We start from the raw sequence: 17,210 nt of genomic DNA, 5'->3' as shown, positions 1-17,210 counted from the left end.
TTTGGCTTTTATAGCTAGCTAATGTAACCTCTAACATATAACGTTAGTTTAGTCATAATAGTCATAGTGTCGATACTGTTTTCACACACCTGCCTTACAGTAAACAATGCACCTACAAGCAACTCAACCCTATCACTTCCAGCTACAGTAGTATGCCCCAAAAGTTGATTCTGTTCATCTGGACGTAGCGTTTTCAGTGGGAGAAACATTTTATTGCTCATCCAAGTGACTTCTTCAGTCTATACTGGTATATATAGGCTGGTATGTTCAGTATACTCGTATGGCTTCACATTCCTTGGTATAACTGTCATGGGAAATGCCGAGTTGATTCAGGGTACTTGGGTCTTTCATGCAGATGAATTTGTTTTGAAGTCCTCTGTGGTTTCTAGTACCAGCATCACAGACATTATGCTGATGCTGTAATCCTAATTACAGTATTAATTATCTTTTGCTGTTTTCTTTGATCAATAAGTGATCTAGTTTGGCTTAAAAATAATGTCATAAAGAAATGCTTCAAAGTCTGCATTATACTTTCCTAAGTACACAGTCACGCTGTGTCATCCTAGGACTTCATCAAATTTTTAATATGTCATCACGTTCAAAAGTACATTGTGGTTCCATGTGGCGATAAGGGAGTGGATCCTGTTCCTTTTTTTTTTCATTCACACATGACTGGTGCAGTGTTGCACAGACAAGATGCTTCTCACAAACTGCTCCCTGCAAGGAACAGGTGTCCTTGAGCATGTTTCCTTTGTAGCTTCACTGCTTCGTTTCTCTGCACATATGGGAGGCTTCCTTCTTAGAACACAGCAACAGTTTGCAGCACTTTCCCCCCCCAGTCATTTTCTTTCTTCGTGACATTGCAAAAATTCTTTTTTGCTTGGGTATGCATGGTGTATTTAATAGAGCTGTGCCTAAAAGAGAGAATGTAAACTAATGACCTCTCAGTAGAAAGGCACAGGTGCACAACGCAGATAGCTCCATGACAATGATGCCTTGGCTGGAATGGAGTTGGATTATTTCCCCCTGTAAAATATATATTTTTAATGCTAAGATCATCACAAGTTGTGAGTTTTACTAGAAATCTGGAGTGAGTCCAGCAAAATATTGGTTCCACTTAATATTTCTGCTTTGGATTTATTGTGCCATGCTGTTTATAGAGACGTTTTATGGAACGTAATTTTTTTCTAGTTGGGCACAGGCTGACAAACACAAAGAGGCATATACACAGAGATACACACGAATACGTGCAGGCAAAGACCCACAAACGTACACACCAAATACATATATAAACAGCAGAGTGGGTGTTATCTGTGAGCTATAGTAATAGTTTCCAACCATAAGAATGAAGCCAGGAGAAATTTTATTTGCATTGCATTGTCTATTTCCAAACAAGTTTATCTCCCAGTAAAGTCAAAAAATTTCTCATTTAAAAGACTCAAGATGCTTTTTTGAGGCTGTGGAGGGGATTTGGTATCTTCATTACAGTTTGGCTGGGTAGGATGACTAGGTAGGAGGAATACTATAGTATCTTGGAGTAAAATATATAACCGGAGGAAACAGAGAGGTTGGCTATATTCTAAAATAATTAATTCAACCTACCAGTGCCACAGAAATTATATGTTGTCTTTCCTTTCTTTGACTTCCACAAAAAACAAATGCATTGTTTCTTTTTGTTGGCCAGGTTCAGTCTTGGCAGTCTTGTCATCACCTTGAGGTTGCCAGGAAATTGGCAGAGACTTCAAGAACTTACTGTCATTTGGATAGAGGTAGGCTAGCTGTTTCCTCAGTTTTCCATATTTGTTTGAAACTTTGTCCTGGCTTGTAATTGGTCTCATATTTACAGTTTTACACAATAATACTGCACCTAACTCCAAAACGTTAAAGTACATATAGGCTACCCCATCTTGGATAAAACACTAGCACTCTCTGGAAAAAAAATACTTTACTAAAAAACAAAAAAGGATTTGCATTTCAGCAGTGCTCTAATTGCATAATGAAAAACATCTGCAGAGAAAACTGCCCCAAAAGGTAGCAGATGTGCAAACAGTTGTGGCCAAAAAAACTATCAAGCCATCAAAAACTTGGATGGCAAAGTGTTTTGACTAGAAAATATATTTACATATTATTAAGTTTAATAAAGATACATATACTGAAAAAATCTTAAAAGTAGCTTTGTGTATCACCTTGTTGATCTGTATGGTATTGTTCTCCCTCTATGCTTCTGATTGCACACCCTCCATTCCCTAGCAATAATTTTCTTTTCCTTAATTATCATCTATTTACTGCTGATACGGAGCCATGTCTTCTGCAAAGACATAAGTCTTATGTGCGTAAACAAAACTTGCTTTTTAGTGGACCACGACTCTTAATGCTTTTGTTTTTTTACCGTAGCAGTGGCCGACATTGTCCCTCTCCCATTCCATTGAATTTCAGAATACAGTATGTAATTATGCAGCTGCCCATTCATAATAAAGTGGTCCTTCTGGTTTGATGCTTAAATAAACTTGCAGAATTCTATTCTCTTTTTAGCAACTATGTTTGTTACTTTGTGTGTTGGACCTCAGCAGTAACAATCAGTTTCGTTTGGTAGAGATCCCCCATTCTGATCATTCATCAAATGAATCCCGAGCTGGTGTTTTACTCTACTCTGATAGATTTGTTGTAATATTTTTGATATTATTAATCACTTGGAGACATATGAGAAAACACTGCCTCCTCCCTCATCTGCCAAGTGATAAGCTACAATCTAAGGTATTGTTCCTTTAATTAATCCTTATCCATTATGCTTTTCCCTCTCCTGACCATTGTGTGGCACTGTTGTGCAGTTGTGACATGTTGCTTTTTATTTGCCTTGATTAAAGACTAAAATGGTCGACAGACATTAAAAAAGTTGAACATTTCTTGTTTTTTGACTGATGACCTGAAGTAATTATTGTTACAGGGTACATTCACTGTGTTAATAAATCAGATGAAACCATGATGCATGAACTCTGGGGATTAATGGAACTTTCAGTGCACATTCACCATATACTCATGGATTAAGCGCCACCTGGCACTTAGTTCGTGTCTAGCATAATTTTTTTAATGTATGTATAGTTATAGCATTTCAACTGATAATTTTCACACTCTCTAGGAGGTTTAAATATTTTTCTATGTAATCTCTGCAAATCATAGTTCCGTATTTGGATTTTTAGCTTTATGGTGACTGAGACGGATTTGAGAATCTAAGGAATTGGAAGGCGCATCTGGCATCTAAAATATGCATGGATAAACATAGACATTAAGGCTTGTTTACAATTTCCAGTGTTGTCCTTGATTTCAAACAGACAAACACTCGGGGACAGAGAGCTAGGACCCAGCCTGTCTTACAGTGGCACCACCATATCCTCTTGCCTGTCTACTGACCTTTTGATATTTCATCTGGCATCCTGTGTGTGTTCTATCTCTGGGTGTATGTGTTGTGTGTCTGTGTGTGTCTTTTTTTGTTGTTTTTCTTCCCCCATCTACAGAACTGTGCATGTAGACAATAGAACCCTGTGATGGAGCAATGCTCTCATACAGTGAAATGAAGCTTAAGTGTTTGATTGATTTTTCTTATTTAAAGTGTGGATGTTGCATGCAGCTACACTAGGGGCCCTGGCAAGAGAAAACCTGTTGTCTCATTATAAACCATAGCCCTGTTTCATATTCAAGCCACGTTTGGAGTTGAAATTTTCAATTGTGCTATGTCTGTTCATTGTATTTAATTATAGCCATGCACTATTTACAGTGTGGCCTGGCTGGGGTGGGGTGGGGCCATTAACAGCCATGATAAATTTCATGCTAAAAGCAAATGAAAATTTTTTTGCATGCTATGGTTGTGTTGTGTTGGAAATAAAAACAATACAATGGCTTGCAACTTACACACCCATATTTTATTCACAATAAAACAGAAAACACATCAAAAGTTTAAAGTGAAACATTTTACTATTTAGTGAAAAGAATTAGATCATTTTGATTTTGATGGCAACAACATGTCTCAAATTGGGATTGGAGCTACAAAAAGATTAAAATGTAAGTAGTACTAAAAACAAACACCTGGAGGAACATTTTCAACTAAGCACGTTAATTGGCAACAGGTCAGTAACATTACTGGGTATTTTTTTTTTTAAAAAATGGTAGAATTTCTAAAAAGTAAAGATAACAGAGGTTCACCACACTGCAAAAAAGCCTTCTTCTGATGTTGTTTTGATTTGCCACTGTATAAATTGAATTGAATTGACCTGAATTGTGATCCAGCAACATTTGCCAGAGAAGGCCTTCCTTATTTCAGCAAGACGGTGCTAAACCGCATACTGCATCTAGTAAAACGCCATGGCTTCGGAGTAAAAGCCTCCAGGTGCTGAAATGGCCTGCCTGCAGTCCAGAACTTTCACCAACTGAAAAAATTTGGCACATCATGAAACAAAACTAGGAGAAAGAAGAGCCCTGGGGGCTGTTAAGCAGCTATAATTGTACATCAGGTTAGAATGGGACAGGATTTCCCTCCCAAACAACAACAACTGGTCTTGGTTTTCAGACATTTACTGACTGTTGCTAAAAGAAGAAAGGGTGCTACAAAGTGGTAAACATTGCCATGGGGCGGGCGGGCCGTGGCGTGGCGGGATGGGGTTTCAGGAAATTAATGTTTGTTCCTTATTTCTTGAAATATATGATAATGTTGCTACTGTTAATTTCAGAAAATAAAGTGGAAAATTAAATTAAGTATTGATATATATTATAGATAAACTATTATGACACCTCAGCTACATATTGCTTTTTCTGTGATGTGGGCTTTAGTAGTGTATTAGATTTCATAAGCTTATCTTAAGTTTTTATATGACATTTTGAACAGAAATGTATGTGGTAAATGACTACAACTGTAGCTGAGTCAAATGTACCACATCTGCCTCTGAGCTTTAAATCAAATGAATTCCAAAAGTACCTCAAACTGTACTTGAAGCTTTTAATGTGAAATGGCAACAAAAAAGTGCTCAGCTCCCATTAACTCCACCACAAGAGCATGAGCACACATGACGAGCCCATCAGTTAACTGTGACTTCAACACAGCACGATTGAGGATGGGGACTGTCATGGTTCTTCCCTGCTTATTATGGGTCACTGTGGTTATCTCCTCCTGTGAGGATGCAGTGGAAATAGAAATGAGCCCAGCATGTTGAGACATACTGTGGCTTCCATTATATATGCTTTCACTGCCTTAAGGATAGAAAGCCATATGCGCTGAAAAACATGATTGCAGTATTCTTCCTTCAGTAACTGTCATTGGTTGAGGTATCTCTTGTGAATGTATTTACTGCTGTACTGAAAATCCATGTTCCATCTATCTATATGTGAGATGTGCAGACTGGTCCTATTTGTTTAGGTGTTTTGATGTTTTTTAATCATGTAAAAGTTACAGTTTAGTCAACTAAATTCTTCCCATACACAGTTGAAACCATTAGTAATAGTGTATTAAAGGGTTAAGGCAGATAACTGGTAGGTTTCTTGGTTCGTCTTTTCTTGTGTTGGCAGATTGTCTTTGATTTATTTTACTTACTTTTACTAATTGTAAAGTGAGTTTTGAATGAGCTTCTAAGAAATGTAGAATTGAGCAATTTAGCAAAACAGTAGAAAATTTCTTCATCTTGCACTTCTGATGGTGTTAAAACTTTACATTGTATTTACTGCTGTTTACACTTAGCTAGATTAACGTGATGGTGTTGTGTTTAGTATGTTGCTTTGTTTTTTTTTGCTTGTTTTCTATTCTTTTTCTCACAACAGGTGATCCAGGAGATTTTTTTTCTTTGTCTTTGTAAGTGCCCTTTCTCACTGTCCCTCTCCCCTTCTGTTTTTCTTTTCCTTCACCTTTCTTTCTCCCTTTCCTATCCCCCAGTCATGTCTGTCCCGTCTGTAACAACTGAAAATAAAATAAAATAAATAATAACAACAAAGGTTGATCAAATGGACCAATACGGCAATGCCATGATGATCCATTTGGCAAAATAAATCCATTGGGTATCCTTGTTGGTCTTCAGACAACAATTCTGACGGCTAAAGAACCAAATGGGACAGGCAAAAGAAAAAACAAAAAAACAAACAAACAAAAAAAACTTTACATTGTCACATGTGTTTATGTCTTGTCAAACCATTGTCTGTCTTTTGTCTGTGATCCAAAAGATGAATGGGATATCTAAAGGAGAGGAATTCAGAGCTACAGGTCATACAAAATACCTTGAATATAAAGTTATGCAATTTACATTCATTCATTTAAATTGCTGTTTAATCTGGCAAAGTATTTTTTGTCATTTTCTATCATTTGCATTGTAAAGAAACTGCCACAGTTTAATTAATAGGGAAAAACTGTTGACACCTGCAGATGTAAACAGACAAAAAACACTTTTTTTTGTGTGTGCATATGTGTATGACAAGAGTTGCTAATTTGCAGGTGCTACTCTCATCCCCAGTTTGCTGCCCAGAAACACTTACATTAGCTGTGACAGCTGGTATCTCTCATACTTCCACAGAAACTGGATGACCAATTGTCATTCAAAAACATTGTGTTCACGGAAACCAATGACATGTTTACAAATCATTCACAGCATACGTAATAAAGGCCCGAATTTACAGAAAGCTTAGAAGAAAACATAAGCCAAAGTAATATTTAATCCCATAATGTTTGTTTCACTGTTTTGTCCTATTATCATGCATCAGTATAAAAGTCAGCCCAGTTCTATCTGTATCTTCCTTTCTAGTCTTTCTTCACTTCCCCCGCGTGTTCACTTTGCTCAGGATGCCCTCTGTGTCTCCTTGTGAAATGCTAAGTAGTCATCCCCCTTTAACCCTGCCCTTCTCTGAGAAGCTAAAGTATCTTTGGTGTTCGGTTTGCCAAGAGCTATAAACAAGTGTAATAGAATTGCAGAGGGGTTAGCCGAGGTAGCCGACTGTGCATCTCCCATCACCCCTGGCTCCCCAGCCGTGTGCTAACAAGCCCAGCAGCATCATTGTGAATTCATAACAACTCGCACCAATGTGGGTCATCTCTGCTGTCTCCACATTTTCCTTGTTGCCCCTCCTTCTCTCCCTTTTCCTCGTCATACTTTTCTTTTTGCACACCTGTTTGCCTATTTGACAAGTATGTTTTGTCTCACTGCTCTAAAAGACTTGAGAAGACAAACATTATTCTTGTGTAAATCTACCTCACTCAAAGAGAAAATAATCCTTACTATCCTCACTAGGTGTTTGTCACCTGTTCAAGCAAGCTTAATTAAACAGAGTGCTCTGAAGTAGGATATTATGGGGGGAAAGCTTCAACAGAAGGAGAGAGAACTGCTGTCATTTTTCTTGTATCGTATCTGTTTGATCTGTTTGATTTGTTGTCCAACATACTGAATCCTCTCTGCCCTCCAGGTATTCAGACATTACCTGTGTAATAGAAAAGCACTGCTGCTGTGGCAAACGCGGTATATCTTTGTTGATAAAAAGTAGGAAAAAAGTGTTGAACAGTGTTGATCTTTTATCCTTTGCATTAAGGGACAGAATGAAATGAGGTCTGATTAAGATTTGAAAACCTTACTTTTACTCCTCCAAACCTACCTCTTGTCATTGTGTCCAAATAGTTCAGTCTTTGTCTTATCTAAGAGTTACAGACTGGATGTGTAAGATTTGTGCAAATATTATGTGCGTCAAAAATATTTTTTAGACTCACCTGTTCTTAATGCTGCCATTCTGACTGTGTAATCTTACAAGATGATATTTATTTTTCTAGATCAAGCTTGAGTTTTCCGATTTTTTTTATGCCAATAAACAGATTTGACTAATTGGACCACTGCATCTGCAGTTAGTGGAAGTATAGATATGTGTGTTTTGTGCAAAGCTAACTGAACCTTTTGCTAAATTAATATATTAATAAAATAATATTAGGACACTGAGGTGCTCTGAGGTTTACCGCTCTTTCTGGATTTTCTCAACTGAATTCAACACGACGTAAGCAGATGTTTCATGAGTTGTCTTGGCTAATTTCCACTACACTGACAGTATACTGTTTATGCTGTCTTTATACTAGATGCTATTAAGATAGATACAATGAATGAATCTAAGCACCAGCAGTTTAAATTAAAACCATTTCTAATCTAACTCTTATCATGAACACCACAGCAGCTGTGCACCAGTCCAACACAGTGCTTTGCTGTAAATTCCTCCAAGTACAGAAAGTTAACCTATACTATTTATCTTGCACTAAACTGAAGAGCATTGACATTCAACATTTGAATAACACAAAGTTTTTATGCCTCAGTTTGTTTTGCAGGACCTTTCCCATTATTAAAAAAAACATAACTTCACATCATATATAAATTCAGTATCCGATTTAACAAATGAGAGCTTGCGTGTAAGCTTTACATTTCCATTTGATCAAATACCACTGAGCAGGGCAGTCCTTTCATTTAACTATAACCTCTCTTCTTCCTCTCCTGTCTTACTTACATCTTACTCCATATTTTAGTGAAGTCATATCTCATTCTTTTCTCTTCCTAGTAAACACGGCAGTCGTACATTTAGCTAGTAGACACAGTGTGCAACAAACTGCACACAAACAGTTTGTATGTTTGCTGATGTTTATTAAGCTGATGGAAACACTGCATTTGAAATTACTTGCCACTTAAAAACATTAGTCCCTTTATGCTCCTCTTCTGTAGCAGGACCTTAAATGCTGAAGTACCATAACCACAACTTATGGACATCTGCACTCCTTCTGGTGTTGTGCCAAAAAAAAAAAAAAAAAAAAAAGCCACCAGCTCACTCTGACTGTAGCTCTATAAATTATGCATAAATTATATGTTTTTGCTTCCTTCATCTTTTTCCACGTGATTGATTTAATTTACTGTTTAGGCTTAAATCGGTTTGATGTTTGAAGGGGTGAGGTGTTGGGAAATAATACCTCCCCTTAAATGTTGTGAACCTAAAGTAACAAGCCTGTTTGAAAATGTGAGGAGTAGAAAGTACAAATATTTATATTAAAATTTAGGGATTCAAAGTAAAAAGTTAAATAAAATTTAAAAGTACTTACCAATATAAGAGAAAGTATTTGCACTTCATTACTTCTCACCACTGCAAGTGTGAATATCTGAAGCTTACACAATTAGCATCAAACTTTAAAAGGTCTTTTTGTTAGTAATTGTACATAGACAGAAAATATTAATTGATAATTAAACTATATTTTCGTCCAGTGTTATTGTATTTATTGACTTTTTGAGGGGTTTTTATTTCAGTAGAATTGTGTTATCTGCCTCACTGATCTCTTGAAATACCATAATTACCATTTAACTGCTAAAGAATTTCTGACTTTGTGTTGTTCTTTGTCTTGCAATAACAATAATAATTTGCTGGCACTATTCAGCAAAGCACAAGCGCACAGGGAAATGCTGTAAATTAAATGTGCACCTGGTGTCATTACTAATGGCTTTACTCTAACAGATCAACCCCTGAGACAGTTTTCCTAATCAGCATCAACAAAGTCCTCACAGTACATCACACCAAACCTTTAGGTGGTGCCTTTTCTATTCCTCAAGAGGAGTCAGTTAATTCAGCTATTTTGGGTCTGAAAGGAAAGATGCAGTCAGGCAGTAGAGGAGGTAGCTTCTCAAGTGAACGTGCCAGTGAAAATGAATGTGAATATGAAAATGTATTGTGAGGCTAAATTATTCAGCTCAACCCTGATGTCTACTGCCAGTTTTGTTTCATGGCCTAAGGCACCCCAAGTTTTTCTCTCATTGCCATGGTCTGGAATCTAGCAGGAAACACCAGACACCACCAAAAGTGTGATCCTCTAATAAACATTTGCACTGTTAGGTTGCAGGCAGCCATGAATTACATTATTTAGTAGAACAGTGGATCAGTGGATTCATTATCATCTCAAATTCACTTTTTACTCACGCACTCCGCCTCATTATGGTTTCATGGAAAATCTTTTGTTTGAAAGTTTTTTTCTTAATGATGTTCACAAGCAAAGTAATGCCTATATGCTCCTTTACATCAGTATTATCTTTGCCTTGGCTTGACTTACATGGTTGCAGTTTTCTTGTAAAGGCTTTACAAAGCTGTAAACATAGCTTAAAAAAGCTAAAATATTTCTGAATAATGTTGATCTGACGCATCTGTGGGGCATATGAAATATCTCCAATTGTTTCAACTACAAGATTACAGATTGTTACAGAATTGTCATGTTGCTGTGACATTTCTTATTTCTTTATCTGGCTTTTCTTGTCTTGCAATCAAGGGGCTCACACCTGCGGTTTGCTAGAATTTGAACTTTAAGCTTATAATAACAATATATAATGGTCCATGTTCACTGAATGGAGTGGAACCAGGCATATATATTATATATTTTGATGTGTATCTTGATCATAACTGGAAAACAAGTAGTTATTAATGAATAATAGTGATCATGCTTGATGTAAACGGCCTCTCTGATCTTTCTGGTGTTGTCTGTGGTGTCCTTGTCAGTGTCATTAACTAATTTCCAGCTGAAATTACAACATGTTTACATCAGTCTTATAGCCACTGGTAACAGGAGATTAATGTTTAAGACTCTTGTAACAGCACCTCCATGAACAACAACATCATCACAGCTGGGTTCAACAATTCAGTGCCTACTGAATGTGTCAGAACTCTCTGAACGTCAAATCAGGATCTTTAATGCAAGAAGAGTCGGCACCTACTGCAGTTCTTTATTGCATACAGATGACAAGAAGCACGGAAAGTAGAGGTAATCCACCATCAAATAACATGCTTGTATAGGTAGTCATTAGATCAAATTAAGTTGAATTTGCCAAAGGCATCACTAAAAAATGAAAGAGTGTTTTATAAATATTTTCAATATATATTCATTATAATAATATCAGTTAAAATCCTGAGAGTTGGGTAATCTCCCCAGTAGTGATAAAAACTGCAGTTAGTCTGATCCAAATAACGTTCACTATACAGGTTGGTGAAGCTTCAGTCTGTCGGCAGCTGATTTCAGGCCAAGTGAGGCCTCCACCCTCCAATTCTCCCTGCTCTCATCAACACATCACATAGACAGAGTGCTGTGCCCCTCTATCCTGCCGCCCCTCTTCACCGACTCATCACAGCCGCTCAACATGTGTCAGGCTAGCCAGCAGCCTCCATCTGTCTCCCCTAGAGCCAGCCAGCCATGTCCATCCAGGGGAGCCACACAGGCAGAGAAAAAGTAATTCCCAAGACAAAGTGCGTTATGCCATGCAGCCGTTCCCCTTGAAAATGAGAACTCCATTTGGGGAGCTGGGGTAGTTTAGCAGACAGGCCACTTGCTTGTATGTCAGAGACTAGGAAACATAGCCCCGGCCATGCATTGGAGGGCTGCATGGCTTTAGATAGTGAGAGGAGATTTGTCATCCTGAGCCGCATGCTTTTATGGTGTGTGGCTTCTTTTAAATATAGAATAGTATAGAATAACAAACACATGTGCCCATACACACACAGACAAAACAGTGTGTATGTCTCTGTGTGTGGACAATACCAGCTACTATAAGACTGTTTATTGCATAATAATAATAACAATAACAACAATAATAATAATAATGATGATGATGACAATGATTATGTTTGCATATTTGCGAGTGTTAATTACTGATGTTTTTCCCATTTATATGATTTTAACTTGATTAGGAATTAATATTGTTTTGCTTTTTGGGATCTGTGGTGTTATGTATGTGTTGATGCTCCCATGGGAATGTAATTTCCTGCAAAATAATTTATAGAGGATTAATCTATCTTTCTAATAGATATTTTGCATGCATTCTGTACAGTGCCACAAATGTATAGCACCGATTTTGTGTATATTACCTTCGTCATTAACATCAATAACATCATTAAAACTACAGTAGTGACACCTTTAAATATTTTACTAACTTGGCAACAAGTTTAATCTCTTCAAATGTATTTTTATTTAAAACATGCAGTTAACAAACTCTCAGTTGGCAGTTTTGTAAAACAAATACCTCTCTTGCTCTTCTCTACCTAGTTTCTCTAATGCAACTGCTCGCTCTGTCACACACATGCAAAGCTCACACACAACATCTCAGTGGGTAACCAAAGGAAAAAAACAAAAAGATTAATACCCACTGTGTGTTGTCTTTTGGGATTTGAAATTTTAAATATCTAAATGCATGGAGCAGACATTAATGCCTGCATGCGCTGTGCTAATAAGAGCATGAATAACATAGACAATAAGAAGGAGAAAACAGGGGCTGAATGTTACTGTTAAAGCTGAAAGATGTAGCAGCCAGGAAAGGAAAGTAGAATCTTCAAGCAAAATGGATGGACTTTTTCTTGTTCTTATCTATAATACTCATCCAAAAATTTACAGTAGCTTTTTTGATAACAAGCTGACATGGAACCACTGGCAGTCTCTTGGTTGTTATCGTGTCACTTGCAACAACCACATAGAAGGAATCCTCTGATTTTGAGTAGATTTTGGAGCAAAGTGATAAAAGCAAGATTGTAATCAAGTAATTTTCAAGGCCTTTTCCTTTTTTGCTGTGACCTGAGCAAAGTCAATAAGTTAAGTAGAATACTTTCACTTTCACAATTTGATTTATCTCTGCCTACAGTACAGATTGTCAAGAGAGATATACAGATAGGGGTTGGAGAAATGAAGAAAGGGGTGAAATTTTTCAGCCACAAAAAATATCAGTGCCACTTGCACAATGACAGCCATATAAAACACTTAGGGACACCTTATCAGTGTTCTGCTTAAAATTAATCTTGCAGTTTTGATTTATTTTTAAAGTCAGATTTTCTTGAAATCTCTCGAGGCAACTGAGATGCCATTTAAAAAGGTGACATTACCCCCATTCCACTGGCAGTCTGCTTATTTACTTATAAATCATATTTCAAGTCAGACTGAATAATTAAGTGACTTATCAAGTTGTTTATGCAGAGCTCACCCGACACTGTCAAAAACTTCACTTTGGGTGTGGAAAGCTAAAGAATTATGAAAAACAATTACATTTTTGAATGGAAGGAGAGTAGAGTATGACATTTAGCTAAAAAACATATACAAAGAAGTCTCTGCACACTGACATTAAGTTAATTATAGTATTATTATAGTCACATGTTTAAGGTGTTTTATTGTCACCTACCGTATTTTTCGGACTATAAGGCACACTTAAAATCCTTTAATTTTCTCAAAAATCGACAGTGCGCCATATAATCCGGTGCGCCTTATGTATGAATTCTGGTTGTGCTTACTGACCTCGAACTGATTTTATGTGGTACACGGCGCTCAGAAATCTGTCAAAAACTGTTTTAGTACGACTTTGGTAAGCTACAAAGCCGCACCGCTTGATGAATTGTCTGAGCATTACGGCTACCGTAGTCAGGAGCCTTCAGGCCCCAAAGTCAAACGAACACTGTGGCATCACTGAGAGTTAAACAATTCTTTCATCTTTAATAAAATGATCAGTTTTGCTATTTTACCAGGTGTAACAATTAAGTTTAACATCCAGATATCCATGAAAACAGAATTTATTAAATTTAACGGAGTTAGAAGTTAGCAGGAAGTTAGCTCGCTAGTTTCTACCTAAACATGATATACCATGTTCTGACTGAGAGATTTCTGAAAAAAATAAAATGTACAGCTCTGCTATCACTTCCAACATAAATGAAGACAGGAAACTAAACAGCAGTGACTTTTGTAGGGTTACTGAAGTTGGGCTAGCTGGTATATAATGACGTGCTACGTGATGGCTAGTGACACAGCTATGCTAGCATTACATAAACACTGTGAAGCTGGAGGATGAACGCTAACTTTTTTCCACTCGACGTGAGGGTTCCCGATGATTAGGGACAAATGCAATCGTATGGCAGGATGCTGTAAACGGATCAATCTTCAGTCAGGAGAACAATTGAGATAATCCATCCAAAATACGAGGTTAATTATTAATATACTGCAAAAACACGGGAATAGAGCAGCTGCGAGAGAATTCAGCATTAATGAATCAATGGTACCGAAGTGGAGGAAGCAAGAAGAATGAGTTGAGTAAAGTTTGACTTATCTGAGTGTTTTGTTTCGCTTAATGCACCTTATAATCTGGTGCGCCTTATGTATGAAAACAGACCCGTTCATCGACAGTGCGCCTTATGGTCTGAAAAATACGGTATGTAAAAAGCATTCAAGCTTATGCTGAAATTCTCAGTTTTCTTCCACTAATGGCCAAAAGGAGAAGAACATTATCCATTTTTGGATTTACGTATCTAAAATATCCGCTACCTAATTCTCCTGCACCTAACAGCTTACCAATCAGGGATCATAAAATTTTAATAGCAGCACTAAACCCTTTATCTGAAACTGGAACATGCAGTAAATTCTGGAATGTTCTCGCTGTTGTTTTGTCAGCCTTCTAACAGCTGAATCTCCAACAGGCACGTATGCCTTTCCTTTTCACAGATCTCTGTCTATTACAGCATGCTCAGCGATGACACTGATGGTTTTTCTGTGGAGAGATTGGGCTTGAAGAGAATCTTGCTGACACGCAGGGTAAAACTAGTTTTTCTCATGTCTTATAATCCCAAAAAAGGGCCATTCATTATAGTGCCCTCTGAATTATATGCTTAGTATTAATCACAGAACTCTTTAGCTGAAGCTCCTCTCAGTTTAAAGATGGTTTATTGTATTGCTGAGGTGCTAAATACATGAGTTTCTGGGTGTGTACTTCAAGCTTTGCTAATGTGAGTTGGTTTTCATTTTTAAATTTACCACTGTGCTCATATATGCATTCTTATTCCTTCATAAGAGGGAAAAGAAAAAGAGAGAAATGAAGTGCTTCTGAGTTCCATTATATGTGGTGGCTGAAAGCAGCCTCTGATAACTTGTAAGTGCATGAAGGCCGCAGCTGTGAGGAATATCAATAGCAGGGAGACAACGGAGTGATTGTTTGTCAGTGTGTGGTGATGGTATGGGTCTGTGTTCATGGGGATTTTGTGAAGTGAATACATCCATTTCTTTCTTTTCCTGCACGTGTGTGGCTGTGTAAATCTCTGCATGGATTCGAATCAATTTACATGTATGCAGTCAAATACCTCTGCGTTGGCTGGTGGAAGCGGGGGGATGTGTAGCATAGATGTGCGGCTTTATTCTTCATCTTTTATAAACCACTTGAGTGTCAGGTTTCCCTTGAAGACAACAGGGGTTCTAACAGGGCGCAGTCATTCAATCCCAGAGCCTGTCACTCATCTCCTCACTGTTCATACAATGCCCTCTGCTCAGCTGTCTTACTGACCAGCAAATAATGAGAAGTGACAGCCAAGGACAACCCTTTGCTCAGCCACAGCCTTGGAATTGAGTCACCATGCAAAATAGAAGCGTACCCACAAACGCACACATGCACATACACTGAGGCAGCCAGATGCAAATTTCCTCAGACAGGCATGTGTGCATACAGGCCTGCACAAAACTTGCACAATCCCCCATGTTATGAAATTAATGTTAATATTCAACATCAGCATTTCCCCTAGATGTTGGTCTGCTAGATATTTAATAATGCATTTTATTGCATATGAAAAAATACATTTTGTGTGTTTAGTATTAACAGTAGTAGTAACAGTCTGGTTAACTCTAGTAACTGAACATAGGTTTGTTGACTAGGGATGGGTACCGGTATGTTCTGACATAAACGGTAGTAACCAGACCGAAAAGCAGCGCACATTTCAGTGCTTTATTTCGGTGCTTTTTTTCCCTGAGATGTCATACACTTTGGATTCTAGCCAATCATTTTACCTTTCCAAGGATAGTAGGCGGGCCCATGTACATACATTCTTTTAGAGCAGAGCTACAGATTAAAAATGCCCAAGGCGAAGTGGTCAAAAGTCTGGCTGTACTTCACAGCAAAAGATGCAAAATCAGCAGCGTGCAACAAGTGCTTTAAGGTGATACTGTGCAAAAGAGGTAACACCTCGAATCTGATGAAACACCTGGCGACACATAGCGTTTTTTTAAAAGCCGAGAAATGCACCGTATTTGATAGCTTGCTGCAAGACCTCACACCAAGCACATCTACTGCGGGTGTGATGCCTGTTATCGGACCCGCAGTTAGCAACATCCCCCAAGAACCCGAAGAGGAGAGTCCTGGCCCCTAGCCCTGCCAGTGTAGCAGAAATGATGACGGATGATGATGGCAGCAGCAGCCGTTCTTCTCTAGGTGAGTAGCTCAATGTTGTTCATGTGTAATTTACGTTGAGTAGGCTAACCACGTTATTAAATTAATGCACGTAAGGTGAAAGAGCAAACACCGTCGTAGTTACATGCGGCTGTCTTCTTGTTTGATAGAGTGAAACCATATATGCCCTATAGCTGCAGAAAAGGCTAACATTGTTATCTTTTTACAAAAAAAATCAGCTAAACATGAGAGGTTTTAGGACAAAGTTTGTGTTCTCCATTCTTTAAGCACCGGCACCGTTTCAAAAGTACCGGTTTGGCACCGGTATCAGCTAAAACCTAAATGATACCCATCCCTATTGTTGACCCACCAAACAAGGTTGGCTACTGTAATCCAGTCCCTCCACTGAAAGCAATTAGACAAAATATAAGTGCTGCTCAAAGCAAAGTACCAGTATGCTAAGCTTATCTCTTTAACATTACTAATTATTGATTAAAGGCAAACACGTTAAAATGCACTCACACATTCACAAAGACTAGGATTGCGGCACAACCTAAATTATTGTCACGGTGTGACGATGGAGTTGCAATCTTGTTGCCTTTGAAATTGTTGCTTCAAAGACAGGGTAAGGTCTGCAACCACTCGCTGTCACTGCCCGTTAGAGGTGGGAAGTAACTAAGTACAAATGCTTTGTTACTGTATTTAAGCAGAGTTTTCAGGTATCTGTACTTGAGTATTCATTTCTTTACTCTTTACTTTTACTCCCTACATTTTAACACAAATATAGGTACTTTCTACTGCTCACATTTTCAAAACCGGCACGTCACTTTTGATTTGAGACAGTTGATGGAAGCTTTTATTTCCCAGCACTGTGCGCCTTTGAACATCAAACCGATTTAAGCCTAAACAATAATGCATTAAAGGCAATCCTAATGGTGTATCAATCACCAGGGGTTATTGCAAATCAAGAGATGAAAGAGGTAAAAATCATATAATTTATGCATCATTTATAGCGCC

The sequence above is a fragment of the Pelmatolapia mariae genome, linkage group LG1, assembly GCF_036321145.2.
Source record: "Pelmatolapia mariae isolate MD_Pm_ZW linkage group LG1, Pm_UMD_F_2, whole genome shotgun sequence".
NCBI lineage: Eukaryota > Metazoa > Chordata > Actinopteri > Cichliformes > Cichlidae > Pelmatolapia > Pelmatolapia mariae.
The sequence above is the reverse complement of the archived record's forward strand: the minus strand, read 5'-3'. Positions refer to the sequence as shown.